Genomic DNA, 11,635 nt, shown 5'->3' with positions numbered 1-11,635 from the left:
AAGAGAAAGAAAGAGAGAGTAAGGAAGCAGCTGGGATGGTGGTAAACATCTGGGAGTCGTGGAGGTCTGGCCCTCGCATATGGGGGGGAAATGACTCCACGACTGGTCCAAGATCCACTGCTTTCAATCTTCCCTCTTTGGCCGTCCTCAACTAATGCACCTGGCCTTCTGCAAAGGTGTCTCCCAAGGCCGCTCACCGCATTAGTGCACTGAGTCAAACTGAAAGAGTATACGCTTAATTTGGCCCACTGACCAACACTGTTTCCATTGTGCAAAAACCCTGGCAACATGTTGTCGATATTGTGTTACAGTCCATGTTGCACAATTCACTTTTCTCTTGTAAAAAGCTATTCTCCAAACTTATCTGTTTTTCTTCAGTCATGTCTTCCCTTTTGCACTGTTGTGCAGATGGTGAGGATGCTTAGAAATTAGATATTCCTGATGAGTCTTGAGTTGCTGGAGTATATTTGAAAGAAAATTGAGCAAAAGATTCACACCTCTTGTAACATGGAAGATTTAAAGGGAAGACGAATGGAGCCAGGGAGAGGGATGACTTGGGAGAAAACCTGGTAGAGGCTGCAAAAACCTGAACACTATCCCAGCCCTAACCCTAGGAACCAAAACAAATTGGTGTTGTAAATTGGCCTAATCAAAGTCTAGGCTTTAGTCAGAGTCGAGATTTGTAGTGAGACTTGAAAATGTATGTTCAAAGAAGCTCTCTACCCAATATGGCTGAAATTTTAGTCACTACCTCTACCTGTATAACAAGATGCATAAAAACGTGCAGCCATGATTGCAGAGCTCCAGAAAGCATTGACTCGGGGGACGTTGAACACAAATACATGCTAGACTTTGTAAAACAGTTCAAGAGCACATATTTTCCTGGCTAAGATTTCCAAGATCATTGCCAGAAACAATCTACCCAACTCTCCCATGCAACATCACAATGCAACATGACTGCCTTGTTTTGTCTTGTTGGAATTTGAGGCTGGACCAAGACAACTTTCCTAGTGTCGGGCCAGGGGGTATTCCAGCTTGGAAACTCCAACTTTTGAGCTCAAATGGAATGCACCATTATCCCATCAGTTATGTGACACAAAACGGTATCGTGAATAAGCTCGACGTGACATCATTCCCGGACCTTAAGTTCTGGTTCTGAGGTTGTTGAGACACAGCACAAACACTGCTGGTAAGCCATGAATGTTATAAAAAAGCAGTAGTGATTCGAGCACCCTTGGTGCATCTTGCTTCACCAAATACAATAAAAGTCTCATAAATCTCCAATTGTTTTTTATTTTCCTTTCTTTTGTGAAATTATCTAGTTCAAATTTGAATAGTACCACATTTTAGATGTTGAGGTGAAGATCATCAGCAATTCCAGCTCTCTCAAATTACTGCAAAATAGCTCTGTTGAGTGTTTTCAGTCAGAGGGTTCTTCCTGACTGTTGTAATACTGACCGCTACAGGACATCCTCCCTACATGCTCATCATCTACAACAACCTTTTGAGGTAAACTTGCATTATATTATTATATTATGTAATCCCTTTAGAATAAAAAAAACGGTATTTTGTAATGGAAATGAATCAATTGTATCATCATGCCATCTTTCATTCTTTAAGGTATTTATAACGGAAGTCATTTCACCTCCTCCTTGACTCAAGGATATAAACAGTAGTAAAAGTCTTTTGGGAAACCTAAACAGAAAATTGTTTTTACGTGCTTGTGGCATCCCCATGACGGAGTGGCACCCTGGGCAGTGAGCCATATCTGATGTCAATGCTAAGAAGGCCTAGACTTTTCGCTGAAAGCAGAAACTTATCTCTATAACAATGGTCTTTTCCACATTAAAGCTAAAGAACTAACAGCACCATCAGAAGCACGAGCAGAATGAGTGAAAAGCATTTACATCTCAGGAGTTTCTGTCCTTCAGATGACCTCCCAATCTATGTCAGAATCAAAATATAGATAACCATTGCTGCTGTCTTAAACAGTGTCAAAAGACTGAGGTCTACAGGCAGCAAGGAGATGTGGTTGAGTCTGGTCTTACCCGTCCACATGGGAAGGCTTTTTCCCCCGAACAACATGATTCGTCTAGCAGGACCTTTCATGCAGGCTCTCCTGTTTGCTGTAACACAGAACTCATGTTTGGCAGGAGGTAGAGCACCAGCAATGAGCGCACAAGTTGGTAAGCATGACTAAGAGTCAGCTGAGGAAATCACCTACAAATACAAGCCATTTTATTTTTGCGGTGAGTATAACGTTCCAGTTGTTTAGTAGCTGCAAGAAAGTCTGAGAGTCTGAAAATTTGAAACAAGGACACAAGCAACGATTTCTTATCTATTGCGTCTTGTAAAAATCTGCATTCCCCTTGAAACCTTTTCACATTTTATCACTGACTTTTATGTGACAGACCAAAAATAAAGTGTGATTTTGAAATATAGGACAATTCCTGTTAGACTGAGAACTTCTATAAACATGATCAACTCTTGTCAGAATTTCCTAATAGTCTCTACTTTGACTGGGTCGTTTTAACACATTTGAACCACCTCCTTGTAGCGCTGGCTGCACCCCTGGGTCTGTCCTGCTGGAAGTTGAAACTCGATCCCAATCTCAGGTGTTGCATTATCTGAAAAGGCTTATTCTTTAATTTAGCTGAAAAACTCTGACCGGCATTCCTGTCTCTGTTGAAGAAGAAGAGCATCCCCACAGCATGATGCCCCCACCACTATGTTTCACCATAGCTTTTAGATGAAGAAAAAACTTTACACCTCATTTGATTAAAAGTTAACATTTTTGCATTAAACTGGACTTATAGTGCATTTTTTCTCACCACTATTTAGGTTTTTGTTGAACAGTTGGATTTATACTGGAATAAAACCACATGGATTGACTCTATTTACTAGTCAGGTGACTGCTGAAGGGAGTTGGCTGGATTTTATTTAGAGGGGAAGTAGAGTAAAAAGAGGAAGACTAAATAATCAGAACAAACTTTCCAGATTTTTATTTCTGAAATTCTTAATTAAACTTCCACTTTAGCCAAATAAACATTTGTTAATTTTGGAGGTTTAAAATCTCAAACAAAATATATTAAGTTTCGTCTTTGTCACATGAAAATAGAAAGTTATACTGCTACAAATTTGCTTGCAACACTCATTTATACAGGACGTTTTGTAAACATATTTGCATAGTTATACCCCACCTTATACATCACAATTTGTATCATAACATTGATGCACCATGTACGACACTTTAAACAGCATTAGCAAGAAGTTCATAAAATGAATAACTGTAACAAGATTCTGCCGAAACCTCCACAACTGTCTGTAAAAACCTGGCTAATGGTCTTTTAAAAAATTACAATATTTAGGAGCAGAAGGAGAAAATAGAGAACTGTGATTTTTTTTTTTTTGTTGGCTAGATAACTATAAAGCTGTAATTTGTTTCATAATTCAACAAAAAACACTTTGTGTTACTCCTGCAGTGTTGCATCGCTGCAGGTAGAGGGCTCCACTTTCAGCGTTTGTGCACATGTAGAAAGTTGTTTCTGTACAAGACGAGCAGGACGATTTTTATTTATTTTTTTTTGCCTGCCTCCATATTAGCTCTTTCTTGTTGTCGAGTACATTTTAATGAATTAAACCGAATCCAGTTAGTATCCCCACCAGCAAAGAGCCCCAGTAACTGACTTAGGATTACAGTATTGGCAGTTTTCTTAGTGCAGTTGCAGGAATGTGTGAGTGTTTTTGTACGTCTGCCAGCACAGAGAAATCTAGAACTCCGGGGCAATGAGTGTATTTGGCTGAGTCTGCTTGCTTAAAAATACAGCAAGGATTACCGCAGGAGACAAGTATGTATGAACTGGCAAAATGATTTGAATGTTTTTGCACTTGTTCTTCTTGAAGGTGCTTGTGATTCTGTAAAATCTATTCAATCTATATGTGAAAAATGGAGTTCTGGAAGAAAACATAAAAAAAGAAGTTTTTGTCTAATTCACCCAGGGATTGTTAACGCTCATTTGAATTTAATTTAAGAGCTTTACATTGAACATTATCAGACTTGCTTCTTTTGTGGCCCAATAAGTGGAAAAAATAAATTCATGAATGAGGAGATAAATGGACTGACTGGTGGATGGATGAACTCTCACTGGCCCTGATTTCCAAATGAGGAAAAGTATAATAATCATAATCAACATTGTTGTTGCATTTTTTAAAAATAAAATCCCCTTCATATACTTTGGTATTAACATACTACCCTAATCTTCATACAAACAACTACTGTAATGTTTCGAAAAGCAATTAACTGGCCCGCTTCTCACATCACTAAAACATTATAGACGGATGGATTGAATTATTTTGTTTTCTTTTGTTGCGTCTTTCTTAAAAAAATATGTTTTTATTCAATTATTTAAAAAAATGTATAAGAAAAATAAAAATGTTCCTGTAATTGACAATTTAATTGCTCTTAATCTACATGTCTGTATTACACAAGATGTGTTTTTAGTAATGAAATGTGTAACAATTACTTCAGGCATTGAAATATTCAGATAATCGCTTCTAGAAGAACAAACAACTTAGTTGGTCAGGATTGCATTCCTGTAAACAACTACATAAGGTAGGTAATTTTTCCAGGATACACTAATTTAGAAATTATGTTTATGCTTATTTTGCAGGCAAGAAATCAGAAGCGTTTTTGCTACGTTTAAAAGAAGAACTGCTTCTTGTGTTTTAGAGTTGTTTTCTCAGAGCTTTGAACGACTTCACACAACTAAAATCTGCAATGCTACGACATGTGAATAATATTTGGCCATAACATATAAAAGGAAAACAAAACAAGGCAACAACCTGAATCTCCTATAACTTATTTTCCGTATTGTAGATGTACTTTGCAACGGGGAATGTCCTCATCCTGCCACAGGGTGACCATGTTGAGAGAAGTTTGACACGGGTCAGAGCAGTCCAGTCACTGCTGCTGGACGTGGTATAAAGACAGGAGGCATGTTGACATGGGAGGTAAGCTGGAGTAATGGGATGTTGGCCTTGGTCTTGTTTGCAGAAGAGTTCACCCACCTGTTGACGTGACTGTTTAGCACCGATTTCTTAATGTGGGGCATAACTTATGGGTAAGAGACAGGAATGTGGTCATACGTGGTTCAGAAATGTCCTGATGTATAAAAAATGAACTTAGCAGGTATAAAACATTTTCTTCAATAAAGTTTTCTGTGTCATTGTTCTGATGTAATATTCTAATCTTAAATGTCATGTTTTCATTAGATATAAGTGGAAAATCTCCACAATTAACATTAGAAAAGGCTTAAACACATCAGCCTTTGTGTAATAAATTTGCACAGAATTTCACCAAGTGAAGTGAGTTACTGAAGTTTTCCAATTTTATTCTAATTTATTGAAAAGGACTGTCTGTGTTTGTTGCTAATCTCCCCTCCAATATGTTTTTTTTTTCTGTTGTGGAATTCTTTTGGCTTTAATAAATCTGCAAAACACTTCAACAAATTAAAGTACATCAGTTTCATATGGAAGCCATTTCTGCAACAAAACAAATAAACTTGTATCTATGAGACAGGACCTCATTATAATGATAAAGTGTCTTCTGATTGTGACTTAGCTATCACATAAAAATGGCACGGTATCATTATTACAAAATAACTAAATTAGTTTTTCCAATAACTTTCATCTGGGGTATGAGCTTCTAAATTATTATATATTTTTAAAATAGTTAACTAACTTATTTAGTTTTCTATATACTGTAAGGATGACATAATGTAATTTTCCTCATGGTCATTCTCATTAAATTATTTTATTTAACGTCTTAATGTCGGAGAAGGACTATTTTTGTTGTTTTGGTCAGATTTATCTTTCTGAATGCGCAGCCTGTATTACGGTAAAAAGAGAGAGATAGAGAGAGAGAGTGAGAGAGGAAAAAAGTAGGCGGGCTTTAAAAAAATCCATGTGCGTCGCTTTTGATTGACATGGCGGAGTCTCCCAGTACGACTTGCGCCGAGCCAGCAGACAGGCAGGACCCGACCCTGGGAATAAAAAAACGCGCAGCCCCGTCTGTTTGAAGATTCTTTTATTACCGCGAGGTGAGTCTTTTTACACTTCTTTACAAACTCCGATCCCTACAGTCACGAAAGGGAAAGACTTCGACGCAAGTTGGAGTCAGCGATTACAACAATAATAATGGAAAAAGAAGACGGAAAAAAAAGTTTTCGAAGTGCGCATCTGGGTGTATGCGCGCGCGCGCGTGTGTGTGTGTGTGTGAGTTTGGGGAGCCGAGCGCTGACGCCGGCAGTCTGGGCCACTCGGACCAGCGCGGATGAAGAAGGGAAAACTGTTCCTCTTAACTGTGTGAAAGGCAGAGCGGGGGTGAGGGTACGAATCGAAACTTTCTGGGTCAGATTTAGGTTCCCGGTTACTTTGGAATAAAGAGGAAGAAAGAAGCAGGGGGGGGGGAGCTGAGATTACGCGAGTGAATGTGTGGGATTAGAGTCTGGCTCTCTCTCTCTGCGGTCCCGATTTCTCAGCTTTCGCGAAAAGAATGTGTTTTCGTCTCCGAGTGCTTCAGATGGAGTGAGTGCGCAACAGGAGAAAAACGCTCTTCTTTTGACGCGCATTTCCAACAGGATCGCAACTGTTGCGTTACTCCCCCCGACCCCCCCCCCCTCCTCCTCCTCCTCTCCCCTCTCCGCATTGTGGAAAAACGGCAACATTTTAACTCGCGTTAACACATTGTTGTTGTTAGAAAAATATTTTGGAACAGAAGATGCTGAGGCAGTCAGATTTGAAAAGGAAGGGGTGGTTGTTGCGAAATCACAGGACTGACGCTTTATATGGGGGCATATTATTGCGTTGGATAAGAGAACTGGAGTGTGTGTGTGTGTGTGTGTGCGTGTGTGTGAGGGGGGGGGGGAGCGTTGCAGCGACTTTCCGTAGAGTTTCTGTGCGGTTGCAGAATGCAGTAAAAAAAAAAAAAAAAAAAGGCTTTGGGGAAGAAAAAAAAAAAATCCCAACTCCAGCATATCCTAGCATTCCTTCCAGCCAGTCTGTCTGCCTCCCTCTCTCTGTCTCCCCCTCTCCCAGAAACGACTACGTGTCTGTTTGTGCAGGGAAGACAAATCCTCCTCTCAGCCTCTCTGATGCAGACGTGGAAATCAAACATTGGCCTCCAGCTCAAAATCATCGATTACCTTGGCTTCCACGTGTCCCTAGAGAGGACAGCTCACAAAGCCCTAAAAGTTACCTCATTCCCTCTAAAGGTGCTCCATGCTGCTGGAGGTCTGACTGAGGAGTCAAGGTGCAGATGTCTTGAATTCTTGTCGGCCGGGCTATTTGCCGTGTAATGACGGGACTGAGAGGTTCCATTGTCCGGCTGTCATCATTATCCTTGGAGAGAGACAGAGAGGGGGGGTGAAGGAGGAGGGGGTGGAGGGGGGGTGAATATGGAGCTGCGCATCCCCTGGATCCTGGATCCAGTGGGCATGTTGGAGAGCATAAGTTCTGAAAAGCTGGGGAAAGAGTTAAAGCTACTATCCAGGTTTTTCAACAAGATCCACAAAACCAACTTTTCGTATGCTTCGTCACCTTTAGAACAGCAAACCTTTGTTGGTTTTTCAGCTGGTTGTGCAATTTTGTAACTTGTAATGTCCAATTAGTACCCCCCCTCCCCCCAATCGGCATCAAGGTTTCATGCACACAAGCATCTGGTGACATCACACAAGGCATTAGGGAAGTGCCATCCTCTATGTCCATCTTTGTGTTTGCATGCTTTTTAACATTATCCTTCAAAGACGGCGTAGGTTGATATGATTTGTGTAATATACATTTGTCTCTTTTGGGTGGGGGGTGGGGGGGCAGCCTACTTTGACACAACTTTTCAGAATATTCTTGAGAGGCTTCGAACCCCTTCTGGTCTGAAAATATCTTAGCATCCCCTAAGAAACGCTGGAGAATGTGACTGACAGGAGGGATGTTTGGGATTGCTTGTTCCATGACCCAGTCTCTGACGAATAGTTAGATGGTTGTTCAGCAGTTCCTACTTTTATCGATTTGTTTTTGTTGTTTTGTGACCAACTTTTTTGTGGAAGAAATGACATTATCTATCTTAGGACATTTCTCATAAATAATAAACCACTTCAACCTGTTGGATGTTTCATACCAGATTTGACAACCAACGACGGAAAGCAGATCTCATTCCCCGTTCTATACCTGTGAATCTTTGGTGTATTTGTACCCAAAATTTGTGTGCCCTTTACGGTGGGATGTTTCGTACCTAGCATGCACAAAAGCATCATTGTCAAAGTGTTTGGTAACCACTTTGACTACCAATGGTTACAGTGATTTTAAAAGGGTTATGTTACCCCGTTTGCCGATTCGTACCTTTGTTTTACTTTGGTCGTTTCGTACGAAATGGTTCTGCTTTTTGCCCCCCCCCAACCCCCCCGCCACCAGGAGGTTTTGTAATTGAATTTATTCTTTAAGAATATTCTCATAATTTAAGGTGAGTGAATGATACCTCTATGGATTTCCTGTTCTTTATGTGATGTCAATTTGCTTTAAAAAAAACAAACAAAATCTATATGTTGAAATGTAAAAAAACTACATTTCATTACCAATCTGTGTTTTTTGATGTCTCACTGAATGTGTTGGTATCTTTAAAACCACATTTCACACATTTATCCTTGTATTTTCTTTTCATGAGGGGAGCTTGGGGTGAAGGAGACTCGGAGTAATCCGATCCCAAATATGTGACGTCAGATGACATTCCTTTGGTGAAAAGCTGATGTGGCCATGATGTTTTATACCTCCCTCCCCACACACACACTTTTTCTTTTCTTTTTTTCTTTAAACAATCTTGATATCTGACTTTCTGGGGGGCTTGTTGGGGTTGGAAGTTTAGGGAATGAATGAGGTTGGCCTCCAGCTGAAAAGGTGTGTTTAGGTTTAGAGCGCGGAGGAATTCTCTCCTTGTAGAGCATGAATGAGCAATTTATCTGGCTCCCAGAAGTCAGGAGCCTCAACAAGGTTCAGAGGAGTTCAGGAAAGCTTTATTTCGGGTTTACTTAAGAGATAATACAGCCATTCATTTTCCTCGCTTGTTCTAAAAGGCTGTCTTTTTTTATTTAACTCCCGAGTCTCACTCGGGTTTCAACAGGTAAGAAAGGATTACGCCAGGGATCAGGGAGGCCTCCCCTGGTCCTCAGCCCTCAATTCAGCCATTCTTTGTTTTAAGATTCCTCATTAAAGTCTGCAGCTTGCACTTGGAAAAAAAAAAAGAATCAGTGTCACTGAGCTTTTGTTTTTCTTTTTTTGCTTAACACATGTTCAGTAAGGCTTGAATTCCTATTTCCTCAGATGGCTGATGCTGGTGGAGTTCAACATTTATACACAGTGCAAGGTTGAAGTTTGGCTGTGTTGATGTGGCATTTTAATTATTTTCAGTTAAAGCTTATTTCTTGTGTGCATCCTTTAAAGAGTGCTATTTTTCTTTTTATGCTGTCATTTCCGACATATCAGTTTATGGATTGATGACCAGAATCTATTTTATGTATGAGCAGAAGTAGGCCTGGACCAGTCTAAAACTCCCACAACATGATAATCTTGAGTAAAAACTCCCAATATGTCACTGTATTTACACATAAATTCAAAATAGAAACTGCAACATACCTGTTAAATTCGTCAAAAATACATAATATGGTGGCACATTGGATTGAAAACAGCCTGTGCAGTTGTGATTGGTTCTTTTCTGAGGAGGTACAGGAACATGACCCAAGCAGATTTTAATGCTTTTGTAAGGACATGAGTTTTTGTGATCATAACATTCCCCCCCCCCCCCACCCCCCCACCCCCTCATGTGTGCTTTCGATCCAACATGGCTGAAATTATACTTGTAGTCAAAAAGAACTGTGTTTTGGCTGGAATCAAAGCTGGCAGGATTTGTGGCTTTTATGCGAATTGACTGGAAGGTTGAGTAAATCCTTACATAAGTTAAAGAGATCTGTAACTCTTTGAGCTTTTCATGCAGGTGTGACTCACACACTGTGTGTTGATGTATTAGTGTGCCTCTAGGGTATTTTTACTGCTAAAACATTTAACCCAGTTTAAATGATTCACCCCCTCCTCCCCCTTTCAAATAAGTGTTTGACTTTGAAGACAGTTCGTGATTGTTTTTGTTATTTATTTTGTTGTCATTTTTTCTTGAGAGAAAGTCGCAATGTCTTCCTGTTTAGGGGGGGGGGGGGGCAAAAAAAAAGAAATTACTCTAAACTTTTCTCCTCCCTGTTTCATGAAGACTTTTATCTCTAGCCTCAGAGACAGTCTGTGTCTCTCTACCTGCACCAGCTTGTAGTTTCCTCCTGGCCCAATAAAATCTCTGGTACGCCTGGACAAAATGAGGTCAGGGAAGGGGCAGGATGATACTTGTCATTGTATGCACATGCTTGTGTCTCTGAATGGTAACCTAGAACATGTTATCCACCGGGTAATGTTACGGAGCAGTGCTTGTGTATCGGGGACAGAGGCTGGAGGTGCGATAGAATTACCCAGTGAATGCAACGCTGCCCTGGAAAGTGTGTGAGGGTATGTGAAAGAGGTGAGCTATTGCAAGAGAAAAAGGGGGGAAACCCCCCCAAAAAAATCAAGATCATGATAAAAAAAAAATTATCGCTATTTGCATCCTGTTGCACTGGTTTTCCAAGATTAATGATGTGGTGCTGTTCTTAGGATACTGACCCACCGGCATAGCCTTCCTGTTACCTGCTGAAAGTCTGGGTCTTTCTTATGGAGTCCTTAATGCACTACATATGTGGTTTCTTTTTAAAATGCTGCTTGCACTTTTTATGTTTCTGCTTCTGTGAAAATAGCTAACTTTGATTCTTCTTCCCTCCATAAACTCCCCCGCGTGGAAGGATCATTGTGGTTACTGGAATATGTCAGGACTTAGTTAAGGAGTCTCCAACCAGGCTGTCTTCTCCGATTTTCTCTAAAAACATTATCTGTTGACAACTAATAAATTTACCGTTGGAGATGTGGTTAAACTCACCAGTTTGCGTAGAAAAAATAATTGCAAGGCTACATTTTTAATATTGTCCGATCAATATTGCTGCTACTTAAAATTTTACAATGTGAAATGTTCCAAATGTGAAGATTTTCCACATTTCAGTTTGATTTTTCTTTGCATGTGTCAATAAATATTTTGTGGTTTATCTACAATTATGTTCAGGTAGTTAAGTTTTGAGCACTTTTCCCCAAATAAAAATAAAAATAATAATCATACAATAATCAACAACAATGAACCTAGATGAAACCCAGTTTCATAATTTAACAAGTTTTTTTTTTATGTATTTTGCAATCTGTTAAAATACCACTCATGTGGTTAAAATCCATTTAGTGAAATGTAGGTTTGACTTATCTTGTGCAGTAGTCCAGCAATGCCAATCACGATGTCTCAATTTTTTTTTGGACAAACTCTTATATTTTATTATACTGTCATAATATGTTTTGTTCATGCTTACAAGAGATAGTTTTTTTTAATTTGAAAATACAGTCACGGTGCAGAAAAGTCTAATTCATTTATTTAATTTGATAGCTGTCCATGCCTACACTGTAAAAAACCCCCCCAAAA

General features: G+C 39.6%; 1 protein-coding gene across 1 annotated transcript in view; it reads left to right on the top strand.

Moving 5' to 3' along the window:
- Positions 1-5,846: 5,846 nt before the first annotated feature.
- fndc3ba (fibronectin type III domain containing 3Ba) overlaps positions 5,847-11,635 on the top strand; it is a 102,656-nt gene continuing 96,867 nt past the window's right edge. Inside the window, exon 1 of the mRNA XM_088002383.1 lies at positions 5,847-6,098. The gene's annotated coding sequence lies outside the window, so the exon portion shown is untranslated. The remainder of the gene's footprint in view (positions 6,099-11,635) is intronic.

This window comes from Poecilia mexicana, unplaced genomic scaffold (genome assembly GCF_051168715.1).
Source record: "Poecilia mexicana isolate PSO_F unplaced genomic scaffold, ASM5116871v1 scaffold_22, whole genome shotgun sequence".
Classification (NCBI taxonomy): domain Eukaryota; kingdom Metazoa; phylum Chordata; class Actinopteri; order Cyprinodontiformes; family Poeciliidae; genus Poecilia; species Poecilia mexicana.
The sequence above is the reverse complement of the archived record's forward strand: the minus strand, read 5'-3'. Positions and strand labels throughout refer to the sequence as shown.